The 16972-nt window shown below is 42.1% G+C and overlaps 1 long non-coding RNA gene and 1 other non-coding gene across 2 annotated transcripts; both read left to right on the top strand.

Moving 5' to 3' along the window:
* The first annotated feature begins 1013 nt into the window (after positions 1–1013).
* Trnae-uuc lies at positions 1014–1085 on the top strand. Its single transcript has one exon. It is a non-coding gene; the product is annotated as a tRNA-Glu (tRNA).
* LOC119087685 lies at positions 1014–13045 on the top strand. The gene is made up of 3 exons (XR_005091201.1): positions 1014–1076; positions 2377–2379; positions 13032–13045. It is a non-coding gene; the product is annotated as an uncharacterized LOC119087685 (long non-coding RNA).
* Positions 13046–16972: the final 3927 nt, after the last annotated feature.

The raw sequence follows: 16972 nt of genomic DNA on the forward strand, positions 1-16972 counted from the left end.
CTCCCCAACAGTCCTTCCTAGATGTGACCTCGACAGGTCTCCATAGGGAATGTCGGAGTTAGGTGCACACCTTGCCTGGGAGCTGTATATTTTCATTGTCTATGGCCCTCCTCAACAAGGGTATTTTAGCACAGTTTTAAATTGTGGGCAGAGCCTACAGTTTGTCATAGAGTACCCCAGGTTGGGAATCCAGTCCAGAATCCTGGAACCAATCAATCAGTCAGTGGATCAATTAAAATGTAACTGTTATGGTCCAGCAAACGCGTACTTTCTCCACATCCAATCAGAACTGTCTCCTTTTAGCCCTCCGCATACCTCTGATACCTGCCCCCTCCCTCCCTGTGGTGGTTTTGTATGCTTTAGTGTATAGTGAACATTTTACAGTGCTTGGCTGATTGTTGACCTTATTTACAGGGGTGTCTTCCCACAAATGCTTTAACGTATTAAGAATTCTTTCATCATGCTGACATCTGAGACTCGATTGTCAGAGATTAAATACCCCGCACCCCATAACATAAGGCTATCTACGTCAGATCTTAAAATAACACTTCAAAAGCCTTTTGCGCATAATAATAGCCCTAATCTGGGGATTTTATTCAACAGTGAAAATGGCGATCTACACTGTGATTGAAAAAGCCGGTCTGATAGTCAGCGTCAAAACTAGGCTCTGAGCCCTGGAGACCAGGCTCCTGTCCCACCCTTTCCCTGCACCAGTGTTCTGACCCACGCAAATTGTTTCTGCTGCTGCAGTGCAGAGCCTGTAACAGAGCTTTAGAAAAAGGGAGGCCAGTATGGAGGTTCCGTTTGAGCCCTCTTCAGCGCCAAGGACCAGAGCTACAAAAAGCCACACAGCCCAAGGATAGGGAGAATGTCCCCAGCATTGCAGGGACTGTGTCTACACAGCACGGCAGCGCAGGCGCGGAAATGGGCTGGCCAATACAGGGCGGGGCTCTGTAGGCGGGAGCAGCTATGAATGATTCAATAGACTTAAACAGTAGCCCGCCCTCGTCAGTTCCCACATGGTCTAGCGGTTAGGATTCCTGGTTTTCACCCAGGCGGCCCGGGTTCGACTCCCGGTGTGGGAACAATAGACCTTTTTGTTCATTTCAAAACATTAATATGAAAGCTCTTCTGCTGGCCAAGGAAGAAGGCACCCTATGGTTAACACATGGAACAAGGGCTTTTGATCGCCGTACGGCAGTTAGTGCTTCACAATATGGCATACAGTGGTCAAGCTGTTATGGTCAATACGATTCACTGGGCATTGTTTGTTATGGCCTGGCAGCTGCTAAGCAGGTAAGGAAGTTGGAAACAGGATCAGTAACAGGAGGAGCCACACCTCAGGAGCTGCCCAGCTCCAGTCCAGTAGGTTGGGAAGGGAGCTTTCTGAAGGGGGTTCATTAAGGCTTGAGATACTAAGGGAGCAGCTTCCCAGAAGAAACAGCCTTAGCAGAAGAACTGTGCAGGAATCCAAAGGGCAACTGGAGAGGCTGCATTCATGTATTCATCTGGTCACATGCTGCCTAACAACATATGGGAAACTGAGGCATGGAAGCAGCCTCTAGGAAGAATCGCACTTGTAGTTAGGCTCAAGGTTCCGAGCAAAGTCAAATTTTCAGTAGGAGGCTTTGAAACCTTCAAAGCTGGGGGGAAAAAATCCCTATGTGGACACCTGCATGCTTGCCACCATAACACAGGTCTGTATATCAGTGATTAGCGCATACCTACAACAGATCGGTGTTAGAACCAATCCCTGTGCCACTCACGGGGCTTAACTAAACCTTGTCACCCAACCCCATCATGCTCCAATTTCCAGCGTACTTAGTGTGATTTGGATAATAAAATTCAGTTGAGAAAACAGAAATCTGGACCAAGGAAACTCTAGACCATTCATAAACCAACAGTATGAATGGCAAACAGAGGTAAAAGTCTGTCTTTGCAGACATCACACTATGACACAAAGGCAGTATTTCTGTTTCTTAAGTGGATATTATTCTACATTTTCAGCTTAGGAGTCCGTATAAGATATGAATATAAACATTATTCGATTCTGTCCATCATGTGATATATGACATATTCTTTTTTAAAAATATATTTTATTAATTCTTAGAGAATCACATACAAAGTATTTTGACCTTATTCACTCCTATTCTCACCACCACCACCACCCAAATCCTCCCAGGTCCACCCCACCTCCTCACCCCTTACAACTTCAAGGACAAATTCTTAAGACTTAATTCTTAGACAAAAGTGTCCTTGGTAATTACCTGTCAGAGTTTCTTTCCATCTCACTCTCCTTCAGAAGTCCTTGCTGGCTTCAGCCATTGTTATCTAAAGGTTTCACCCCAGGCTGTCCGCTGTGACGGACACAAATAGACAGTAAGAGGGCTCTTGTTGTTTCAGATAACCCCAACACTCAAACCTGAGCACTTCAGCCCTATAGAAGCATAATGTGGATACGGCCCGGTATGGATAGCTATTGTCCAAAGGGTGAACTTTTTGCAGTCATTTTCTTGCTTGCCTTTATCATCCTTCACAGCATGAATATTTTTTACCCTTCTTGCATGCACTGAATCAAACTATATTTCTCAGATTTCCTTTCCTGACGACTGTATATTTGTCTGTTGGAAGACTGGAGAATACCATGGTGAAAGAAAAGCCTAATGTTTCAGATAATACCTTGGTAGCAGTGACCATCCCCTGATGGCTGCCAACAGACAAGAGCAGGCTCCTGTGGCGCTGGTGAATCTGACAGGGGCTGCTGACAGCTGTGAGCTACTAGCAGTGACAGCAGTGGCAGCCTGGGCTCAAACAACCCTGGCAGTTTCAGGAGATATATGTGGGGTTGACAAAAGCGTGGTTCCCATGGCGATGGTAATACACAGCAAGGCTCATGAAGAGGGAAGGCCTGTCTCAGCAGAATGTCAATCCCTCTCAGTTCTTTCAGCTCTGCATGGTGAAATCTGCAGTTAGTAGTATCTGAGTAACCTAATGGTCAGCCCTTCTTGCTCTCCTAAAAAAAAAAATCTGGAACTGTATCACTTTTCCTTCTTGAATCATCTGATTTCTTGGCTCTGGCCCATCTGTTACAAATGCTGTTACTATGATCCTCATCCTCCACCAAGCTCTCAGGCTCTCTGGCTTCAACTTGAGAGATCAGGGAACATGATGGTCCACAGGACAAGGCAAGTTTGGAGGAAATATTTTATGTGCAGCTGATTGACGAGCTAGCACAGCTGAAAAGTGAATATCAACCCAGTTGTAGACAAGATCTATTGGCCTCTTGGAAATTTTGGGTTTTGTGGTTCTCCATTTCAGCTAAGCCATCTCCACTATCCTCATTTAGTTTCTTGGTGATGCTTGCTTTCTCACTCAGTACCCAGAATTCCACTTACATGTTATGGACAGGCTATGAGTCCACCCGTGGTTTACAGAACCAAATCACAGGCTTAGTGTTCAGCTCTGTCTCTTATTTTTGCAGCTCTAAGGGATAATGGATTGATTAGAGGCCATGATATAAGAAATTTGAGTTGAAATTTAAAGCCTTGAGTAATTCATTTTCTTTCTAGAATCTCTCCAGTGCAGTCAGAAGGAGGCAGTCCACCACCACAATAATTTCTTGCAGTAACATTGTGGATCCCATATCTTACCTGTTAAGACTCTCTTTTAATCCCAAGTAATACTTAGTGACAATTTAAATAAATATTTTGCTATTATTCCTGTGACCTCCCAATATCTCAATTCCTACAAGTCACAAGGTCACTACTGTGTTTGTTCCCAAGAAAAGATAGCAAAGTAAAAAATCTCTTCTTCAGGGGTCTGATTCCTTGGACACTGCTGCTTATGAAGCTTGTGTCAATTATTATCTGCCCAGAGAAGCACAATGCCCTGGATGGTTTTTATTTATTCCATTTCTGTGTACTGGGGATCCAACAGGATCTGGTGTATGCTACACAAGGGCTTTACCACTGAGCTAGGGACCCTTTAGATAGATAGATAGATAGATGATGATAGATAGATAGATAGATAGATAGATAGATAGATAGATAGATAGAGGCATTACCAGAACTTAGAATCAGCTGACAACATTGTTAGATTCTGCAGTGAGTACGGGGACCTCTGAGACCTCTTAAGCTGCTAACGCTAGAGGCAGTCATTCAACCTCAACCTCTTATAATGGCCACTTGGGACACATATCATTTCTTTATTTTTATTATTTTCTAAATATTTATTTATTTTATATGTATGTATGTGTGCTGAGTGTATGTCTGTGCACCATGTGTGTGCAGTGTCCAAGGATTACAGAAGAAGGCATCAGTTACGGTTACAGGCAGCTATGAGTCACCCAACTTGGGTGCTGGAAACTGAGGCAGAATCCTCTGGAAGGAAGTGCCCTTAACCTTGGAGCCATCTCAGCAGCCCGTGTATGTTGCTCCTTTAGACACACTGCTTCAGTCCCAAGCTCACAGACAGCCTTTTTTTTAATTATTATTATTCTTTTTTTAACCTCTGGTTGGACTGCCAAAGAGACTGGAACCTGGGAAATCACAGGCCTTCAAAAGAGAAAATAAATAAATAAATAACTGCCTCTTCCTTCCACCATCTGACCTATCAGGACCTCAAACTGACAGAAGCTAATCAGGAGCCAGTCGGTCAGATAAACCTGTGATGCCTGTCAGGGTTCAGCACTCTGACAGCCCGATATAGTTGGTGTTTCTTGTGCTATTTGCTGATCGTGAGACCTCTCTGAAACTGAAGTTATTGGTTTGGAGTTTACATAACAAAGCGCTCCCAAAACACAGCCACATAAAAACAACCCTATAGCTCTGCTGAGTCAAGAAGGCTTGGCAAAGCACTTTTGCTATTTCACATGGCACTTGGCCAGTCTCTCTCTCTGGACAGGATTCAGTGAACATCTGTGTGAAGGCCAGAACCTCTCCACATGGTATGACACTCTCCACAAACCACTGACTTCTCACATACAGTGGGTGGTTTCCAGAAGGAAGGAAGCAGGAATGAACCTTCCTGTTAACAGCTTGGCTCAGTCAGGTCTCCTGGTGCAGGTTTTTAATCCCGGCTATGTTGGAGCCTGAGACAGGAAGTTGAAAGCCAGCATGGGTTATAGAGTAAGACATCATGACAATAAAATGAAATAAAAGGCAGAGACCTGGGCCAGTGCTCAGCACTGTTCCGGAATAGCCCAATTTCCAAAGGGTAGAGAGATAGACGACTTCCCAATGGAGGGACTGTAGCTGGTTTTAAATAAAGGTAGCTCCCAATTTAGGATAGGTCAAGTTTGAAGTTATTGACTTTATCATACAAAATTGATATGCATTCAGTAAAACGCTTCCAATTTTGGATTTTGCTCTTACCCTTGGTTTGTGATATGTACACAATCTACTCCAAAGCCAGGCAATAGCATGGAGCTGCAGTTCTGGGTCAGCCGTGCCATGTAAGCTCAAACAACTGTATTCTGGAGTGTGCAGTGTTGCTAAGCCTCGATGAAGAGTAGGTCAGAATTTTTTTCAATACCCTGTTGACTTGACCCTCTCTTTTTATAGAAGTTTTGCTGGAACATGGCTGCATCATCAGTCAGGAGCATACGTGTGCAGTATTTGTTGAATATGAAATCTGACTAGCAAACAGCAGCTTTCCTGCTTCTAAAACCATTGGCATGCTGCTTTTGAGGATTTGGAAGCTGACATTTTGGTAGTGGTAGAACCACAAGTGTCTGATCTGTGTGATCCACAGTCCAAGAGTCAGGTAACACAGGCTTGCACCAAGACACCAGCGCTGTCAGAAGTAGCAGGATGGAGTAAAATAAGGAAGAGTTGGGATGCTACAGAGCATCTGCTAGTCCCACCTGGCCCAGCATTGCATACGGTGTGGCCTCTTCTGCAAGAACTGCCATGTTCTTGTTCTGGCAACTCACCAGAAGCCACTTAAACTCCTTAGATACTAGCTATCTGAAAAAACAGATTTCAACATGCCTCCTATCTTGTGAGTCAACCTAAAATGAAATTTTCTTTTTTAAAAACTAGCACTATGAGATTGGATTTTATTCATGTCCAGCCAGAAAGCATTTGCTTGGTAAAGAGATGAATAAAGATGGAGAAATGGCTGGGTGGTGGTGGCACACACCTTTAATCCCAGCACTCGGGAGGCAGAGCCAGGCGGATCTTTGTGGAGTTCCAGGCCAGCCTGGTCCACAAAATGAATTCCAGGAAAGGCGCAAAACAGAGAGAGTTCGAAAGACAAAGAAAGATATATATATATATATATATATATATATATATATATATATATAGAGAGAGAGAGAGAGAGAGAGAGAGAGAGAAATGTTTATTCTGGGGAAGGACCACACCAAACCCATCCACTTTCCCATTTATTCTGGCTACTAATCAGTTGAGAGTTCCCAGCACAATAGCCATATTCACCCAGTTTCCCTAGCCTCTCTCTAGGCCCAGTCCCCCTTTCCTACTATATGTGCACCTCATAAAATACAAGCAATAAATACATGGCTTGTTTGAAGCCTCACTAAAGGAAATTTCTTTTTTACTGATAAGGCATGTGAGATGTCAAGCTTCCATGTCAGGAAAAGGAGGATCACTGAAGGCGAATTGGTTGAAGAGATTTTAAGGAGTCGCAAGCATATAAGACATGCTTTATTCACCAGCAGACCCCCAGGCAGGCAGGCACACGCAGGCACCCAGCACCCACAAGCACACCACAGGGCAGTGACACACATGCAGTTGGGCACATAGACCTAGAGGTAGACACAGGCTGATGAAAGACAAAGGCTCAGGCTCCTCACCTCAATGCTATATTTATACAGAATCATACAAAAGAGGCATATGCCCCGCACCCAAAAAAAGTCATTTATTAGATTACGTTACTATTTACGTAGGAGTTCCCTGAACACTCAGTGTCAGCCATTTTGTGCTCACTCATAGTGCCCCCAGGTCACCCTGATTTCTAATATATTTCTAGCATTGTTTTAGCTGACTCACACTGGATATCTGCCCCATCACTCTGTTTTCTAAACTTTAACTGGATCTTTGAGCCTTCAGTCCCCAATAAGTAAAAGGCTTATAAATAACAAAGAGTAATTGACCTTTTATTAATGTCATCTTTATTAGGAAGAATAAGGTCCTCCTGTGCTCCTTGAGACAGCAACAAAGATAAAATTATCTTGTGACATGCAATTCCTCATGAAACAGAAACAGGGGACCCACTATCCTCAACTTCACATAAGTTGTAACAACCTTAGGTACCCCAGCTCCATCCTCATCACTTGAGGATCTCATTTTGCCCTGTAAACCTCTATTTCTGCCATTCTGCCGAGTATTTTAGCAAGACTATTTCATTCAGAGTACACACTGACAATTCTGACAAACTCTTTCAAGGCAGAGTTAATATTATGTCCACATTAAGATGCAAAGGAGTATCAAAGAAATACACTCCACCCAAAGGGGTATCTAAAGCACAAATCCATATTCATGGCACCATTGCCACTCTGATTTTTAAGGTATATATTCACTGCAGAAAATAATGTCTCATTATGACATTTTATACTCATATGGAATACACTTTGGTCACATCCACATCCCATCCTGCTTGTCCAAAGTGTCCCTTTCTGCTTTCATGTCATGTAGTTTTTAAAATCTGGATTCCACAAATGAAAGAAAATATGCCATATTTCTTCTTCCAAGTCTCTATTTTTGCTATTAGTTCTATCCATTTTCTGCAAATGACGTCATCCCATTGTTCCTTCTGGATGAACAGAATCCGCATATGTGTACGCACACCACATTTTCTTTCTTTTTTATCTGTTTGGACATCTAGACTGTCTCCACATCTTGGCTATTATAAGTAACAGTGGGTATGCAAGGATCTCTGTGGTTTGCTGACTAAGAATTCTTCAGGTTTCTCCCCAGGAGTGCACAGCCGCCTGCCACAGTAGCTCTACTTTTAGGCTATTCTTTTCTGTTTTTATTTTCCAGTGTCCATGAAGATTCCCACATTATCTGCACCAGTTTACATTACATCAACAGTGGTGCTTCTGTCCCTTTGCTGTGACTGGTCATGAGCAAAAAAAACCCTTAAAGTCCCACAAGTTCTTCCAGACACAAACAGGTAGATAGAGGAAATGTGATACTTAACATGTCCAGACTATTGTCTACCACAATGGAGCAAAAACATCTGCCAACAGGCCAGTAGAGACTGTGTTCTCAGCATTCAGACATCCAACAAGCCAGTAGAGACTGTTCTCAGCATTTAGCACTGCCAGGTTTTGCAGACAGCCCCTAAAAGAAAAAGAAATTTAAAAAAAAAAAAAAAGACAGGAAAAAACCTCATCCTTACTCTCTAGAGTGCTCGTGGAAGGGGTAGATGTTAAAGATGAAAACCAAGTAAAAATACGAATAATGTATGCATCTATTCACCAATTCACCCACTTTCTTCAATGAAGACATTCCCTGTGGGAATCATCATTGCCTTGTTTTACTAACAATTAATATCTAACGAACCATGGCTTGAATTGATCCTCTAAAGAACTCTCTGCAGTCCTGCTCCTTCCTTCCTCACTATCATAACTTTGGACCTGAAGCCAAAACACCCCACCTAAACAATCCCCAGCCTCCATAGGCTGAGTTACACAAGGGTTTTGGGCCACACAAAACCACCTTACTGAAGACTGGAGTGACCTTTCCCTAGTCACTGGGCGGTGAGAACACCATCTTTCCAGGAGTGGCTAAGTCCTCTAGTGAACTGTCTATGCTGAAAGGGACTGCATTTTCTCAGAATTAGAGATGATGTCAGAAGGAAGGGTAGTAAATCAATCAATCAATCATTCATGCTACTTGAGAGATCCTCAGGTAAATCTTTAGACACTGAGACTTTTCAAGTCTTCCATGCAGGGCTAGACTCACGTGCATTGTCATACAGAGACACCAAGGTAATAACACACCCTTGGACTCCATGGAAAAGAAAGGAAATTGTCTCTGCATTTGGCACAACTCTGCTTCTTCCTTCCGTGAAATTTAGTCTGTACCCTTTCTCTAATGCACTCTGAGACACTGTAACCCAGAGTGTCCTCTAGTGAATAGTCCACACCGAGAAGGATAGCTTTTTTTCCAGAGTTGGTGTTGGAAGGGCAGCACTAAGGAGCCTGTCCCTCTAGCTTTGTAACTCAGAAAGCTTCAGTGTTTAGAGTTCTAACTGAGGCTTCTGTACGTAGTACAACTGATTGATTTATGATCCTAACTTCTAATACTGCAAATTCTGGAAAACTATAGTCATTCTCAGGTTTGATGCTCACAGTCCACATCTTAGCTTCTAAGTATGATCTCCACTAAATGGAACCAGAATTCCACAGAGAAAGAGGATAAACCAAGCACAGAGGAGAGAAAAGTACAAGATTAGTTAACACAATCTTTTGTGCTGTGAAGTGAGAACATGCTCAAAGGAGAATGAGTAAATGTCAAAAAGACACTGAGACCATCACTTCAGGCTTGCGTATTGGTAAACATAGTAAACCAACTCAATCAATCAAGTGTTTGCTAGTACTGATCCCCAGCATGCATATAAAAACCTGGACATAGTTGTGCATGCCTCTAATCCCAGAACATGTGAGGTAGAGATAGGTGGATGTCTGGAGCTTGCTGACCAGGCAGCCTGGTCAATTCCGTGAGCTACAGATTCAGTGAGGGACCCTGTTCCAAAAAAATATGGTGGAGAGTGTTAGAGGACACCATTCAATGTTAATCTCTGACAGTGACATCCATGTGTACAAACATGTACATCTGTATACATACATGCATACCCATAGTACCCATAACAGTGAGTTATATTCTTTCATTAAAATCTGTGAGTCATGAGACTATAACAGACACATATTAGAGGTTTGATGGGCAAAGAGTATTAGCAGTTTCAATAGTCTAGGGGACTCTGGGTTTTCCTCTTGGCCAGAGTTAACTGTCCCATGTTATGGATGCTAGAAGATACCTAATATCTTTTGTCTGGGACAAAAGTATTTATTACCTCATATTGTCATAGGAACTTTTGTCCTCTAAACCAAGTGGAGACTATGTGAAAGCATCTTGATGGATTCCACATTCACTGTGGGTTTATGCCACAACTGAGGCCCCCTGAGCTTAGAAAGCCCCAGATGTTTGTAATGTGATTCCAGAACACTGTACAGCCTTTGCTCCCAAATGAGATGCTATTTTTATAATACTGAAGAGCAAAGCTTGCCTCTGGTCCAGAAGGAGACATTATCTCTGTCTTAACAAAGCTATGGGCTATAACAGCATTCTCAAAAGCACAAGCTAGAGAGAAGGCTGCCAGTGCCTCCCAGATGCACAGAAATGAAATGCTTGCAACCAAAGCTGATCCAAGGGCTGTGGACTCACTGCAGAGAGCACTAACTAAGGTACCTGATGAAGGAGGCTAAAACATCTGAGACTGGATGATAAGCATTTCAAAAATCCTTCCACCAGCTTAGTATCCTGCAGACTAAACCATATGGGGGAAATGCAGTGTACTACCCGCATCATTTGGAACTGTTTTCTTTCTCCTCAAGGTGCTTTTGTTTGTGCCTGCACTTTTCAAAGGGTGCAAGCCTGCGACACTTGGTGCTGCTGCATGGTCCTCAGTGTGTCAGTGATGCTGTCTCAGGCTCTGGATAAATATCTAAGAGCAGCAGGAGTCTCCTGAACCAATCAAGGAGCTAGACTGGAATGGATGAAGTGAAGACAGGATTTAGGGAGAGACCTAGATGGCTAGGAGAAGCTTTAAAGATGTGGTATACTTGCTTTGTTCTCAGTGGCCGCAAGCAAAGAAAGAGTCTGCCTATTCTTTTCCATGTTTATCAAAACCAATTACCTTCCTTTAGGCATGGTGTATCTTAATATCTATAATGTCTATGCAGTCACCTACTCAGCCACCTGATGTAGTATGTTAGGTACTCACGATATTAGAGAACTTCTTCACTGAAAGCAATATATTACTAAGGGAGAAAAGGAAAGAGAGGGGATTGGTTTTATATATGTATGCGCACACACACAGAGACACACAGAGACACACAGAGAGAGAGAGAGAGAGAGAGAGAGAGAGTTTTCATCTTTCACTGCAGATGTTAAAACACTAATCAGCAAGCAGTAGCAATATACTCTATATATTAAAGAGTTTAAGCCACTGATGACTTTGATGTTGTATTTTTAGCCTTGCTTTGCTCACTGCTGCTTGGAAACTGCTGTGTTCAGGAACCATGAAAGTACATGGTGTGCACACTCTGCCTGCAACTTTGTTAGTCATCATCAGCCATCTTCTCCCAGGGTGGAGTCTAGTGGTCCAGCTATTCTCTGCCTTCTCTTACTAGTTCTCCCAGTGTTGGAAAAACAAATCCACAAGCCAGACTCTTCATTTACCACATTAATCTACCATTCAATAATAATGTTCTGTTCAAGCTGTGTTAATTAAAAGCAAGCACCACAAGAAAAGTGTTACTTCAAGTGTCATTTGTCACAACAACCTGATGTTCTTTTGTTTCTGTCACTTTTGGAACTCTTGTTTCCTTGGTAACCCATGGTAGCTTTATATATATATATATATATATTCACTTCTATTCAGTTGGCTTATTGGCTTATTTACTTCCTTTCATTTCCTTCCTTCCTTCCTTCTCCCCCCATTTTTTCCCATCAGAAAGACAAGCTGCTTTTCCTCCCTTTAACAAAGCTTATACTTTGGTGGAATAATAAGGCATAATGATAGGTACATTCCCCCCCAAATAGTGTACATTAAGGAAAAAAATTATCTTTCATCTGTATATTAAAATGCTCTATTAACAATAAAAATGTGAAGAAGTGACTCCAAGTTGAATCTCCCTGCTCATCAGAAGTCAGTTGTCCTAGAAAGTCATTAATAACCCACGAACAGCAGACAAGCGAAGCAACAGCAGGCCAAGGTACATTAAGCTACACGTGGCAGTCAACATGTAGCTTTGAGCCAGCCCTCTTGCTATGCAGGGGTTGTGGGGCTCCCTCACCCAGCTCAGATGTGTTTCGGGGTCTTCAGTATTCCCACCTACACCCCTAGAATCAACTCCAACATGCAGTCAGAACAAAGCCTTTCTGGGAGTAGCGTCAAAAAAAGAAAAAAAAAAAAAACTTCTAGTGTTAACAGGGAACACCCTAGAAGATTCTAAACTCCTTGCCCAACAGAGGGAGCCATGGTCAGTACCACAGGGAGGGAGGGGTCTAGCTGACAGTGATATCCATACTCAGCACCCCTACATCCACTGGCAATTCTCAGTTCTCCTTCATTGTGATTTGGTTATTGTGTGCCTGTAGGCTCCAAAAGTTCACATATTGGGAGCTTCGTACTCAGTGTGGCAATATGGAGAGGTAGAAGAATCATCAGGATTGGAACCAAGGGGTCATGTGCTAAAAGTTGTTAGGGTCAGAGCGTTAATAGCTATAACAAGCTGGTCTTGGCTACAAACCTCAATAGGCCAATTACAGAAACAAGCTATAGTGAAAAGTACTGAGTGAAGAGGAGATTTAGTCATTGTGACCACATCACAAACAGGAGCAAAGAAGTCCAGGGATTCCTCCCCAAACCTCTTCTTCAGGGTCCGGACTTGAGGTTTAGGTTTAAATAAATGGCAAAAAGTTTGCATAACTGAGACATCCTGGTCAAGGTTTGTTCCTACCCATCATTCATCTATCACCTTCTGGAACCAGTCTTTCTTACAAGATGGTCTCACAAGTTGTCAGAACTGAATGAAATATCTTTCCTGGAGAAAAATTCCAGCTCTGGCTGGCACCAGCTTTTTCTTTTCACAGCATGGGATCCTTAGGGCAATTCCAGTTTCTTGGGGATCATTCTTCCAATAACCTGATAGTCAAAAGGAGGACCACAAAGGTCTCTAGAACATCTTCATTCCTTCCAAGATGATTCGAATCTGGCTCTGTGACCTCTCCATCTCACAACTGGGATGCCATTAGGGCATCCACAGAACCAAACTGGAGCAGGAACCACACCCTGAAACCTCCAGAACTGTGAATACAATAAAACTGTTTTGAATAAAACAGGCAGCCTCAGGTATCTTTATAATAACAATATGGATTCTTAACCCTTTCCATTTGCAAACCTATACAAACTTTTCACCTGAAAAATGTCTATGCAGCCCTGAGTACCTAAGTATATAAAATACTTGTGTCTCAGTTAGAGTTTCTATTGCTGTGAAGAGACATCATGACCACAGGAACTCTTATAAAGGAAAACATTTAATTGGGGTGGCTCACTTACAGTTCAGATGTTCAGTCCATTATCATCATGGTGGGACATGGCAGCATCCAGGCAGACATGATGCTAGAAAAGTAACCAAGAGTCCTACATCTTGCAGGTAATGGGAAGTGGTTTGTCTTACTGGTGCATGACTTGAGCATATATGAGCCCTCAAAGCCCACCTCCACAGTGACACACTTCTTCCAACAAAACAACATCCACTCCAAGAAGGCCATATCTCCTAATAGTGCAACTCCCTTTGGGAGCCATTTTCTTTCAAGTCACTGGATTCCACTCATAGGCTCCCAAAGGCTTGTAACTATATCATAATGCAAAAATGCATTCAGTCCAACTTCAGCAGTCCTCATAGTCTATAAGTTTTAAACTTATTTACAAGTCTAAAATTCAAAGTCTCTGCTGAGAATCAAGCAATCTCTTAAAGTGTAATTCTCTGTAAAATAAAAGTCAAACAGCAGATCACATACTTCCAACATACAATGGCACAGAATATATATTACCATTCCAAAAAGTAGGGAAGGGAGCAGAATTAGTAAATACTGGACCAAAACAAGACTGCAAACCAGCTAGACAAACTCCAAACTCTGCATCTCTTGTCTGATGTCAAAATGTTCCTTAGCTCTCCAACTCCTTTCAGCTTTGTTGACTGCAACATACTTCTTTCTCATGGGCTGGTTCCACTCCCTGTTAGCAGCTCTCCTCAGCAGACATTCCACCACTCTAGCATCTCCAACATCTTGGGGTCTCCAAGGCAATCTAGGCTTCAACTTAACAGCTTCACAAAATATCCCCTCTAAGGGACATCCATTAAGAAACACTCTTGAACATGCCTGGCCTCAGAGGCTTTCTTTACTTGCAGAGGAATATTCCATAACTCCTTCCTTCCATCCTTAAAGCCAGAACCACATGACCCAAACTGCCAAGTTCTCCAGCTTACTGGGCCTGGAACATAGTCCTCTCACTCAATTACATCTTCATCAGCCTTTTGGTTTTATTTATTTATTATTATTATTATTATTATTATTATTATTACTTTTATTTTTTTATTTTTTATTTTATTTTATTTTACAATACTATTGAGTTCTACATAACAGCCACAGATTCCCTTGTTCTCCCCCTTCCTGGTCCCCTCCCCTTTCCCCCAGCCTACTCCCCATTTCCACCTCCTCCAGATCAAGGCCTCCCCCGAGGACTGAGATCGACCTGGTAGACTCAGTCCAGGCAGGTCCAGTCCCCTCCTCCCAGATTGAGCCAAGCGTCCCTGCATAAGTCCCAGGTTTCAAACAGCTATCTCAAGCAAGGAGTCCAGGACCTGGTACCACTGCCTAGATGCCTCCCAAACAGATCAAGCCAATCAACTGTCTCACCTATTCAGAGGGCCTGATCCAGTTGGGGGCCCCTCAGCCAGCCTTTTGGTTTTGATGGTTACCTTCACTGCCTAAGCTTGGCTGTCCTCAAACTTGCTCTATAGATCAGGCTGGCCTCAAACTCAGAGATCTGCCAGCCTCTGCCTTCCAAGTGCTGGGCTTAGAGGTGTGCCCCACCACACTGAGACCTAAACTTTCCTTTTGGAAACTTTGGGTGGGATCTTTACCTGTGTCACCACACCCTTTATACCATTTTTATACTTTAATCTCCCTGGATATAGGATTTAGCTTCATTCCACTGTCTAGTACTCCTTTTCTCCTCAAATATTTTTCCTTGCTCAGCTTGTTCCTTTTCATTCTATATTTTCATTAGAGTTAACACTAATAACCATAGAATAAAGTCTATCCTAGGCTGTTTTGAGATTTCCTCCACCAATGGAATTAATACAAACCTCTTCACTTAGGCCTCAGGCACACTCTTTGGACAAGCGCAAAAGTGTAGCTGGAGAGTTTCTCTCTGGGTCCCACCAAACCCCTGCAGTCCCACAGCCTACTTATAAAATAATCACTCAGACACTTATATATTACTTATAAACTGTATGGCCATGGCAGGCTTCTTGCTAACTGTTCTTATATCTGAAATTAACCTATTTCTATTAATCTATAAGTTGCCACATGGCTTGTGGCTTACCGGTATCTTAACATCTGCTTCTTATTGTGGCAGCTGGCAGCATCTCTCTCCCTCAGCCTTCCACTTCCCAGAATTCTCCTCTCTCCTTGTCCTGCCTATACTTCCTGCCTGACTATTGGCCAATCAGTATTTTATTTATCAATCAATCATCCACAGCACAAAAGGCAGCCACATTCTTCACCAAAATATTACAAGAACAATTTCTAGGCAGCATACTAAAATTCTTCTCCTCTGAAACCTCTTGAGCCAGCTCCCAGAGTTCAAATCACTCTTATCACTATTGTCTTTTATAATCCCACTGGTATGACCCATTAAAGTCTTGCACTGCTTTCCTAACCCAAACTCCCAAAGTTCATATTCCTCCAAACAACAAATGGTATATATTTCACAGAAATACCCCAGTCCCTGTCTTAGTTATGATTTCTATTCCTGTGAAGAGACACCATGGCCATGGCAACTCTTATAAAGGAAAACATTTAAATGGAATGGTTCGCTTACACAGAGGTTTAGTCTTTTATTCTCCTGGTAAGAAGCAAGGCAGCATACAGGCAACCATGGTTCTGGATCTGAGAGTTCTTGAATCTTGCTCCAAAGGCAACAGGAAGTTAATTGTCTCGCTGGGTGTGGCTTCAGCATATATGCGACCTCACAGCCAACCCCACAGTGACTTATTTCCTCCAATAAGATACCACCTGATAGTGCCACTCTCTTTGGGGGCCATTTTCTTTCAAGCTACCACCAGGTGTTAAATCAAATATTTACTTCTAATAATTTATAAAAATATTTTAAAATAATTCTTTACTATACATATAAGTATTGTTTGCTAAACATGAAAGTAAATTTACTAATGAGATGAATTTACTTATTTATACTTAAAGAATTAAATCTTGGCTGAATATTTGGTACTTCAAACAGTATTTTCAACATTTTTCATGGTTAATCTACATTTTGATTTTATAATCAATGTTCAGAATGTCATTTAATGTTAATATGTAGTGTGAAATAACAGAAATATGTTTTAAGGCCATTTCAAAATTTTGTCATAATCATAAGCCAAAATGCATTTAATGATTTTTTTAACATAAAAGTCAAATCAGCAATTCAAACAGCAGATCTTTTTTAATCAAATACTCTAACACAGAGTAATCCAAAACACATAATCTGGAAGTGATATGCTGAGACATTATGGAAAGGAAGTATGGAAAGCTTTGGTCTTCCATAACTAAGCAACCATGTTTCCATAAGAGCAGAAAACTGTGTATAGTAATGTCTCTATAACTCATGGCATACAATAATCTATCTGAACTAGTGGGCAGGGAGTATTACACATTGGCACGTATGGGATGCTTGCTGTGTGTTTAGAACCAAGGCTGCAGTAGACTCCTGTGACATCGTAAGGAGTCTTGCCAGAAATACCTCAGATTCATTTCAAGTTTGACTTTGAATTTTTTTTTGTCATGTTTGGAAACCTTTTACAGTTGTCACATTTTCACCTCCAACATTCCCCCTCCAGGGTCCTTTGCCCTACAGTCTACCAATCTCATTATTTGCAAGACAATCTGAGTTATTCTCATTTCTTTCACTTCCTAATTGGAAGACCCTACCT

Source organism: Peromyscus leucopus, chromosome 1 (assembly GCF_004664715.2).
Source record: "Peromyscus leucopus breed LL Stock chromosome 1, UCI_PerLeu_2.1, whole genome shotgun sequence".
NCBI classification, from domain to species: domain Eukaryota; kingdom Metazoa; phylum Chordata; class Mammalia; order Rodentia; family Cricetidae; genus Peromyscus; species Peromyscus leucopus.